We start from the raw sequence: 10,647 nt of genomic DNA on the forward strand, positions 1-10,647 counted from the left end.
ACAAATATTTATAAAACAAAATGAAGTTCAAAATGAGCCTCAACGATATTAAGTAATTGCAGGAAGGAGAAAAGTTTAAAGTGGTATATTTGTTGACAATTTGGGAGACAGGCCCAAATATTAATATTTTTTCATAAATTTCAACAAATGTCACAGAATGAAAAAAAATATGCTGAAGAATAAGCTTTTGTCTGGAGAGCGGGTTTAGCGGTTTGGTTAAACTTTGACTCTTTCTCAAAATCAAATCCAACTATTTTGCTTTCATGGTTCTTTGAGTCAAAAACGTTCCCGACCCCTGGTCTAGCCTCTCCTGTCGGAATTCTCGCCTAAGTTTTTATTTAATTTAGGGCTAAAAATGTCGGTTTGACTGAAACAGTGAACACAGGGATTTTTTTCTTCCCCTTTCCGTTGTAATCCTCCCATGACCGCCCCCAAGCCATTTAGAGTTCGTGAAGGCCTCAGAATCTGATTTGCCAAACCAACAGCTTAATCCACAGTTATGTAATACGCCAGGCCCTGCAGAGCTGATTGTGAAGGTATCCCGTAGATTTCTGAACCTGGCAACAAGTAATGGTTGAAATCTGATTGGTTAAATGCTTAACTATGAAAGCACACATGTGGAAGCACTGCAACCAGGGCGGAAAGCAATGAGAGGAAGTTGACAGTCAAAGCACTAAGATTTAATCTATTATGGTGTACAGCATAACAAGCACGGCGAGGGAAACCACTTGATGATTTGTACTTCGTGTTTTTTTCAATGTTTCAGGACGACTTTTTGTTTTCTCTATTTTCTAATATTCGTTTCCCGCCCCCCCCCAACAAAGTAATAGTGGTATAACGAGATAAAATCAAATGCATTTGTATCACTGGTGGTCTAACGTTAGGTGTCGATGCCGTCTGAGCTGCCGTCTAAGTTTGTTTCCTATTAGCAACGAAAACATTTGCATTTTAACAACAAGAGGGCTCTTGAAGACCACTCTGTATGTTTTTCAAAGGCAGAACAGTTACTGTATGCAGTATCATTACATTGTAACAATGCTTTTTCAATTGTATCCAATTTTAACTTTATATACTAGGAAATTACAGTAAAATGTCCCAGAAAAAAACACTTTGCATTTCCTTCTTGCAGTGACTTCACCCTTTTGGCATCTCTCCCTCTCCTATGGTCACGGCACATCATGTCTCCTTCTGTCGCCCCAAGAAGACGGCAAAAAAAAGGAAATCTGTTTCGGGCATGTCTGGATTAGCATGGGGACGAACGAGGACTTGGTGTTCTTTTGTCTCATCTGAGCAGATGACCCAAAAAATAAAATAAAACATAGTCTGTGATGGTGGGCCAGTTCTGGCTCAGTGGAACATGTTTAGAAGATGACATCGCCTATTGGCAATTAGAAAATCGGTCGTGATTGATATTCAGCGGACTGCTTTTAAAAGCGGGTGGTCTTTTTACATTTTTGAGATGTGTTTGTGATATTGTGCACAAGCTAAATACATGCTGGGGGATAAAATATGAATGCTGTCACTGTGTTTTGTTCAAAAAGTTGTTTACAACAATGACATTGAAAACCATTTTTAAAAATAATTGTAACATTCAATGATGAAATATATTTTGCAATTAGAGCCATGTAATTTCTTAGTGGTTTCACATTTATGGTTTGATTTAGTGATCAAAAAAGTGAAAAGGAATGTACTGTACTTATAGAAGTAAATGATCTGCATGTTGACAATAATTCAAGCTAAATGGGCTAAAGTCATAAACATAATATTTTTATTTTTTTATTTTTCAAGTATAGTCAAAACAAACCATTTTAATTCAAGAGGTAGGAGTCTCTTTAGCTCTTCTGTGAGTCAAGTATGATTTATTTAAAAAATCAAACAAGCAGTGTCCGAGTTAAAGTTTTAATTCTGAGTTATAATTTAAGATATTTTATTCAACTGTTACAAAGTCTCATTTTCCTTTGAGTTTGTCAAATGTTTTTTGCAAAATTGAGTGCTATCAGAGTTAAAGCTTTAACTCTGAGTTATAGCCTTATAGCCATTTTAACGCAAGATTTAAAGGTCTCATTTTCTTTTGAGTTCATCAACTGACATTTCTTTGCAAAAAGGATTGATTAAAACATTTAAATTAACTCTGAGATATAGTCTTTAACTCAGAGTTAAAGAGGAAAAAGTGAATGCTGTCAAAGTTTAAGCTTTAACTCTGAGTGATAGCAATTTTTAATTCAACAGTTAAAAGTCTCATTTGCTTTTGAGAGAGCTTATAGCATTTAACTCAGAATAAAAGGGTATACACTTTAACTCTGAGTTATAGCTTTAAAGCCATTTAACCTCAAAAGGTAAAGGTCTCCTTTGCTTTTGAATTTGTCAAATACATATTTTTGCAAAGTTAAAGCTGACAAAATTTCAAATTTGAGTCAGGCTTTGGGTTAAAGCTTCAAATTGTTTTAGTGTCTATTTTTCTTTTGAATTTGTTAACTATTGTTTTTTGGAATAATGAGTGCAGTCAAAGTTGAAGCTTTAACTGCAAGTTAGACTTTAAGTTTAAGCTTTGAAGCAATGGTTCATTCATGAGTTAAAAAAGTATCATTTTCTTTTGAATTTGTCATCTACCGTTTTTTGCAATAATAATTGCTTTCAAAGTTAAAGTTTTGATTTTGAGTTATGGCTATCGAGCCATTTTAACTCAAACGCTAAAGGTTTACTTCGCTTTATCATTTTATGTACAAAATTGATTGCAATCTAAGTTAAAACCTTTACTTTGCGTTAAAGCTTAAAGGACATTTGAACTCAAAAGCTAAAGGTCTCCTTTCCTTTTGAGTTTGTCAAAGCTCTTAATGAGTTGGACTTTGAGTTAAAGCTTCAAAATAATTTTATTTGCAAAACAAATGAGAGTTGTACTTTAAATCTGAGTTCATGCTTTAAAGCTATTTTATTTCAAGTGTTAGGACTCCCTCCTCTCAGCTTTTGGGTATTCGCAATTTTTAGGTTAATAGTTAAAAGTCTCATTTGCTTTTGTGTTTGTCAATTATCTTTTTGCAAAAATGAGTGCTGTCAAAGTTAGATTTAACTCTGAGTTAAACTTTCAGTAAAGCTATGTAGTCATTTTATTTCAAGAGTTAAAAAGTTTCCTTTTCTTTAATATTGAGGAGAGCAAAAATGAGTGCCGTCAAAGGAAAGGCTTCAATTCTGAGTTATTGCTTTAAAGCTTTTCTTACCTAGGTTAATGCTGTCTTAAAAAAAATGTTTAAAGCTTTGACAGCTATAATAAAATGACAAATACCATTTAAAAAAAAAAAGCAAAAAAACAACAACAAGAAAAAACAATAAGTTGCACACATTTGGTGTCATGATCATGTGGAGTCATAATTGCGATCATTTCAATTAACTCAAGCTACCAATTACCATTAATGTGGACAAATTGCGTCCATATGCATTAGCGCCCACACTTTCACTGGATGAGTTTGTCCTCTACCATTTATTTAGGAAAAATGGTGCTTTAACTCTGAGTTATGGCTTTAAACCCTTGTCAATTCAATAATTCAAAGTCTCCTTTAGATTTTTTTTTTTTTTTTTTTTTGGTTCAAATTTAGATTTTTAACTCAGAATTATTGCTTTAAAGCCATTGAAAATCAAGAGGTAGGAGTCTCCTAAGCTTTTGGGTATTTCAAGCATTAATTATAAAAAAAGAGTTCTTTCAAAGATAAAACTTTAACTTTGTGTTATATTTTTAAGGGCATTTTAATTAAGAGTTAGAAATCTCTTCTGCTGTGAAAGTTAATGCTTTAACTATGAGTCATTGCTCTAAAGCGATTTGAATTCAACAATTAAAAGGTTCCTTTGCTCTTGAGTTTGTCAACTATCATTTTTCAGGAAAAGTAAGTGTTAAAAGTTAAAAGTTCAACTCCCAGTGTCATGAACCAGAACAGGATCAGGACCCAATCGCGCAATGTTCTCATAGAAGACTTTATTTTATGGGAAATGGGGAGTCATGCACATTAGGCAGCCGGTCTGGCGTGGAAAGACGGGGAGCCAGAGACCGACGAGATTGATAACAAATCAGGATAACGAAAATAAAGAGGAGAAACTAGACGGCGACAAAAACTGGAGAGACTAACAAAGAGGACAAAAACATACGCAAACAAAACTGGAACCCGAAATTAAAATGGACAAAAATAAACGGGAACAATACCGAACCTGAAATACCAACAGCAAAAGAGGGTTGAGTCAGAACCCACATCTTGTGGGGCAGAAGTTCGTTTGACGGGCTGACAACCGAAGCAAGAGAGTGCTGAACTTTATATAGACAGAAAGCCAATTTCTCAACGAGCCGCAGGTGGCGCCACATGGGCGAGGCCAATTGGGCACCATGGCAACCGTGACACACATGGGCGAGGCCTATTGGCCGCCATAGCAACCATGACACTCAGTTAAATTATGAGTTATAGCTTTAAAGCTATCCTAATTCAAGAGTTGAAATGTCTCATTTTCTTTTGAGTTTCTCAACTAAATTTGTTTAGGTAAAAATGAGTGCTGTCATAATTCAAGCTATAACTCTCAGTTATAGCTTTAAAGGTGTTTTAACCTGAGTTAAAGCAACCTCAATGAGATAATTCTGCTTTCAAACTGGTTTAAAGCTTTAAGCATTAGTAAAAATGATTAATACCAGAGCTAAAGATAATCAAAAAACAAGAAGTTTCAAACTTGGTATCATCAACATATCGAGTCATAATTGTGATCATTTCAATTAACTTAAGCTAGCATTCATCCATAACGTAGCCAAATTGCGTCCATATGCTTTAGCGGATGCATTCTCACTGGATGCGTTAACCCTTTTATCTAGCCGACCTAATCGACTTAAGATTTTTGGCGCCGAGACTTTGCTAACATCAAGCTTTGGTCCAACACTTAACCCACACACAAACAACATGGCCCCCCACCTTGTAAGTGTGAGCCAGAGCGCTCTCTAATTAGCCTGTTTGCAGCCTTCCAGCGTCATTTTTAATGAGCTATTCGCTCCTCAAGGTCATTTTCATTTCTCTGGCTTGTGTTTATGTGTTTGTGTGTGTTTTTATTTTCTACAGCCCTCCGTTTGTTTGTGCATGTATTTTCTTTGTTTTTGTTTTTTTCCAGTTTGAAAAATGTCTGCTTGGGGCGCGGCCATCTGTTAACTCTAGCTGGGTATACACAGACCGGTTTTTAACATTTCAACTGTTTTTTTAACCTTTTATATATATATATATATATATATATATATATATATATATATATATATATATATATATATATACTTCAAAAGGCGCCATTATAACACGGAGCGCCTTTGATGCAGGAAAATGCGCTGGACTAAAAATGCACACAGTATTTGTTAGCGTGAGTTGCTACACAGTGTTTTATGTTATATTACTGTCACAAACCAAAATCGCTCAATATTGCATGCAATGACAATTGAACCCCGATCTTGGCGATGGAAGCGCTGAAACTCAACCACTAGACAATTAGTGATACAAATGAAATATGAAAAGGCATTCCATTTTATCACACTATTTTTACTCATGGTACCTGAAACAAATGGAGCAAACAGAAAGTCGTCCTGAATATAAACGCAAAGTGTGATTTATTAACAGAAGCACCAAAGCTTTTGTCCTTCTATTTTGTGTTTATTTATTAATTTCAGGACAACTTTCTCTTTTCTCCATTCTATAACATTCGTGCCTGGCACCATGAGTACAAACAGTGTGATAATAAAACCTGGGTTCGATTTTCGTAGGAAAAAAACGTTTTCCGATTTTGGTCAGTGACAAAAGTCGATTTTGTCACGGTCGCCATGACGACCAGTATGCCACGCCCCCGAACTCAAGCTGAAGCAGGTCAGCTGATTGCTGGTCTGCTATTTAAGGCTGGATTTTGGGTTTGGCGGGCGCTGGCTCATTACACAATCCCAGGTCTGTTATGCCTTGTCCTGTTTTAGGTTTAAACATTTTCCGTCTGTTATGCCTTGTCCTATTGAGTTCGTGCCGGAGGAACTCTGTACCGTTCTGTTCTGATTGTAAGAATGTTTTTGTTTGTCTTGTCCCTGATTTTTGGACAACTTTTATTTTGTTAAATAAAACTTCTGGATCGTCACGCAATTGAGTTCTCCCTTCCTGCCTCCTGCCTCCGTTCTGGTCCGGTCACCCCGGTCACTCCACTCCACCACGCCTCGTGACAGCTCCATTCTCCACCACGCCACGTGACAGAATGAGCCAGCCACGACAAGAACTCAGCGAACGATCCCAGCGCGATTTGGGGAGACCTGGAGAACGCAGCTTGGCAAGCGCCCACTGAGTCCGACTTCGACTCCCTGCCCGTTCGAACCACGGCCCCGCCTGTCGTGGCCATTGCTGTGCCTCGAATGGGGTCCCGGGAGGAATTGACGCCTGCCTGTTCGACTCTCATGCCTGCCTGCCCGACTCCCGTGCCGATTGCCTGCTATTCAGTCTCCCCTGCGTGCCAGTCCGACTCCGACTCCGCTACTCCTGTTTTGCCGGTTCTGATTTTGACTCTCTCCTGTTTTGCCGGTTCTGATTTTGACTCTCTCCTGTTTTGCCGGTTCTGATTTTGACTCTCTCCTGTTTTGCCGGTCCTGATTTTGACTCTCGCCTGTTTTTGCCAATTTTGACTGTCCTCTGTGTTTGCCGGTTCTGAATCTCTGTCTGTCCTCTGTGTTTGCCGGTTCTGAATCTCTGTCTGTCCTCTGTGTTTGCCGGTTCTGAATCCCTGTCTGTCCTCTGTGTTTGCCGGTTCTGAATCCCCGTCTGTCCTCTGTGTTTGCCGGTTCTGAATCCCCGTCTGTCCTCTGTGTTTGCCGGTTCTGATTCCCCGTCTGTCCCCGTGTTTGCCCGCCGGACCCCCCCCCTGCCGAGCGCCGATTCCGATCCGCCTGACGCAGATGGCGCCTGCCTCTCCCCGTTCCTGCGTGTTCGGAGGAGGGAGCGGGGTTGCCCCAATCGTGAGCGTCGAACCATTCCAGGGCGCGAGGTAGTATTTTTTTTTTCTTTTTGGGACCTCGGGAGCTGTCCCTTAAAGGGGGGGCTCTGGCACGGTCGCCATGACGACCAGTATGCCACGCCCCCGAACTCAAGCTGAAGCAGATCAGCTGATTGCTGGTCTGCTATTTAAGGCTGGATTTTGGGTTTGGCGGGCGCTGGCTCATTACACATTCCCGGTCTGTTATGCCTTGTCCTGTTTTAGTTTAAAACTTTGTCCTTTCTGTTATGCCTTGTCCTGTTTAGTTGAGTTGGAAGAATCAACTGTTTGTTTTGTCACGTCCCAGAGTTTTGGACAACTTTTATTTTTTGTGAATAAAAGTTTTTGGATCGTTACGCAATTGAGTTCTCCCTTCCTGCCTCCTGCCTCCGTTCTGGTCCGATCACCCCTTCAACTCCACTCCACCGCGCCTCGTGACAGATTTATTAGATTGGGATTTAATCGATTGGTCCCCTTAAGGCATGGGTCTCAAATCCGCGGCTTAGGGGCAATTGCGCCCCCCAAAATAATAGTTTGAGGCCCTTGCCTTAGTATGAAAGTTGAAGGGACAGTGTGTATCATTTGCCCATTAAATGTCGCTGTATTTTGTCATTCCACCGAAAGTAAGTGCTAAAATCACGATGGAGACTCAAAGTTACCAAAACGCACCATATTACTTATAAAAAGAAGACAAATAAGAAAATAAAATGGGAAAGAAAAAAAGAAAGAAAAAAAGATAAGACAAAAAAAGAGGAGAACAATAAAAAAGAAACAATACAGAAAGTATAACTCAAGAAATAAGGTAAAATAAAAATGGATACAAATAAAAATAAAACGAAAAGGAAAGAGATAAATATATTTTTTGCTCGTTTTTGTCTATTTCTCTCTAAATCCTTTCTTTTGCTTGTTTTCTTTTTTTTTCCTTTTTCTCCATTGTCCTATGTTTGCTTTATTTTCCCATACATGTGTTTTTCTTCTCTTTATCTATTTTGCTTCTTTTCTAATTTTTCCTTTTTTCTCATTTATTTTACCTTTTTTTAAATTCCCTTTAACAAATCCCTTATTTTAGTACTTCTTTAAGAAAAGTTGGATAGATTAATAAAGAAAAATCGGGCTTATTGCTCAGTTTCAGTCCCTGTAGGTTGTAGTCTTCCTTGGACTTATTTTTGGTTGACCTACACATTACAGTGGAATCTAGTGGACGAATATAAAAAAACTGTCCCTTTAAGAACAGCGAAATGTTTGTCTACCAGCGCTGATTTTGTGGTAAACCCCATTTGTCCCAACTCTACCCGGACCCTAGCTTCAACAGCCCTCAACTCAATTGAGTTTGAAACCCTTGCCTTAGGGAAATTCACTTCCACCAACAGTAACTGGGGAAACTACAGGCATTACATTACAAAAAAAATACATACAATAAATAAACAAACTTACATGAAAGCGGGACATTGAGGGCAGACTTATTGGATGGGTCAGTGGGGTCTATTGCTTAGGGTGATGTCAGAGAGCATCAGGCTTTTCCCTCGGCGGGCCTTCCTACATCTTATTTTCCTGTACAGTATGTTCCCCCTGACAGTAGTGTAGTGAACAATATGCTAGACCATTGTGTTAGCAATGATTGCACTAATATATAGCCTGTTACACACAAATAATTACAGTAACTCTTACTGCAGTTTTTATTTCTTGCGCCACATCCATAAAAAATGTATAACATTTAGAGGCACGACTTATATTCTGGTTCACTTTATAGTGCGTAAAATACGGTATATCATTGTTTTTTTTTTAAACCGCTATGGTTTATTCGGAACAGATTTAACGATAATTCAATAATCGGGATTTGGTTGAATTTAAAATGCTACAGACTTGGCTTGATTCACCGTGGAAACTACAATTACCATCATCCGTCTTCCTAGGAATGTTCTTTTGAGGTTTAGAAAAAAATAAAAAAATAACCATAAAGGAAAGGTAACCTACGTTTCCTTTTTGCTATGAACAAAAATACATTACCAGATGATATTTGTGTGTCATTCAAAGACTTATTTGGAAAAAAGAATGCATGTTGTCTCTCCTGTGTGATTCATATTGTCAAATGTTCCCTCCGTTGGTGCCGCTTTTCCATTCCGGGCGGCGGGGGGGTCAACGAGCGAGCGCTCGCTCTACGTTAAATAGCAATTTGGTCATGGCTCAAAACGTCCACGCTACAAAAGACGGGGGTCGTCTCCCTGATTGTTTAAAAGTCATCGCGGCCGAATGTGATTGACTCCATTTTCTTTCATTTCTTGACCTAACTACCCATTCAGCTTTCAGATGTATTCAAAAGCGCCGCTGCCGCTTCATTTTTCACTGACTGCTCTTTTCTCTGTAATGGTGCGTGCGCCAACATTACCTTCCTGATGGATCCTTTCACCTTGGCCTCACCTGGACCAGGGATTAGGAACATTTTCAAAACTGAGAGTTAACTTTTTTGTTACAGATTAACGCGCAGGGCTGCCAAGTTTTCATGTGTTCCTAAAATAACAATAATTAATATGTTATGACTGTGTTGATACTGTTTGTGTCATGATTACTAACTCAGTTCACCTGGAGCAATCATGTGGCGCCTGGTTGGGCGCCTTCTGATTGGCTGGCACTCCTCTCTTAAGCGCCCGGCGCCCTGAGAGGAGTGTCAGAGCGTACATTCTTGTAACTCTGTGTGTTTCTCCCGATATCCCGTTCGTTTAGAACTCTGCTTACCTGATTTTTGCCTACCTCCGAACCGACCTGTTTCCGTCCCACGTTTTGATCTCTTCTCCAGCCCCGGTAAACACGACCTGCCTGATTTCCGCACTACGATTGACGACTCATTACGAAGTTATCTGTTGACGTCTGATGGTCTCCAGCAAGCCCTGAACGCTTTCTTAATAAAAGAATAAAACAAATGCTCTGGTGTCCACTGGTCTGTTATGGTTTTCTGATAGTTTGATTGTGGCTTTTTATTGAGGCACACCTCAAAAATACATCAATCATAGATCGAAACAATAAAACACAAAAATATTTGTACAAAAAACAGTTGTACAATACAATATTATAATTCATAAACATGTGGGGGCGGGGCTTGTAAGGTTTATTGTTCCATATTTTTTATCAATTATCCATTATCCGTTATCGGTCAAATCAAAATACGCTACAAAGACAAGAGGCCGAGACACTAGCTCTCAGCTAAGAGGCCAAGTCAAGGTCCTAGCCACAGAGCCAAGTAGCGATCATTGCGAATGCACCGTTCCCGGAGGTACTGCAATACCGGGCCGATGCGTGGAGTGGACAGAGCAAGCTCTTATTCCATCTCCGGATTGTAAAAATCAAACTGGTATCTCCGAACCACAATACATAAACATGTGCCCGAAGGAAGTAGGCTGAAGCTGAAGCTTTCCAGTGTTTATCCCCCTGCCATTATTTTTCTTGCTGGGGACTCCCATTCAAACTCATGTTACAGCTAAATGTTATTGCACGAAACTGTGAAAATATATATCATGTGACATATGTTGGTGTCATGATTTCCGATGTGAATCACTTGTCTTCTCCAGGCTACCGACCTGTTTTTCCGTCCCTGACACCGCAATCGCTCGCTCCTCTTCCGTATTCAGATCACAATCCGAGTGCGAG

The 10,647-nt window shown here is 39.2% G+C and overlaps 1 pseudogene; it reads right to left on the minus strand.

The window, feature by feature from the left end:
* Nucleotides 1-10,251: 10,251 nt before the first annotated feature.
* On the minus strand, nucleotides 10,252-10,393 carry LOC148348356 (U2 spliceosomal RNA; annotated as a pseudogene).
* Nucleotides 10,394-10,647: the final 254 nt, after the last annotated feature.

This window comes from Urocampus carinirostris, chromosome 18, assembly GCF_059441175.1.
Source record: "Urocampus carinirostris isolate Australia breed hairy pipefish chromosome 18, RoL_Ucar_1.0, whole genome shotgun sequence".
Lineage (NCBI taxonomy): Eukaryota > Metazoa > Chordata > Actinopteri > Syngnathiformes > Syngnathidae > Urocampus > Urocampus carinirostris.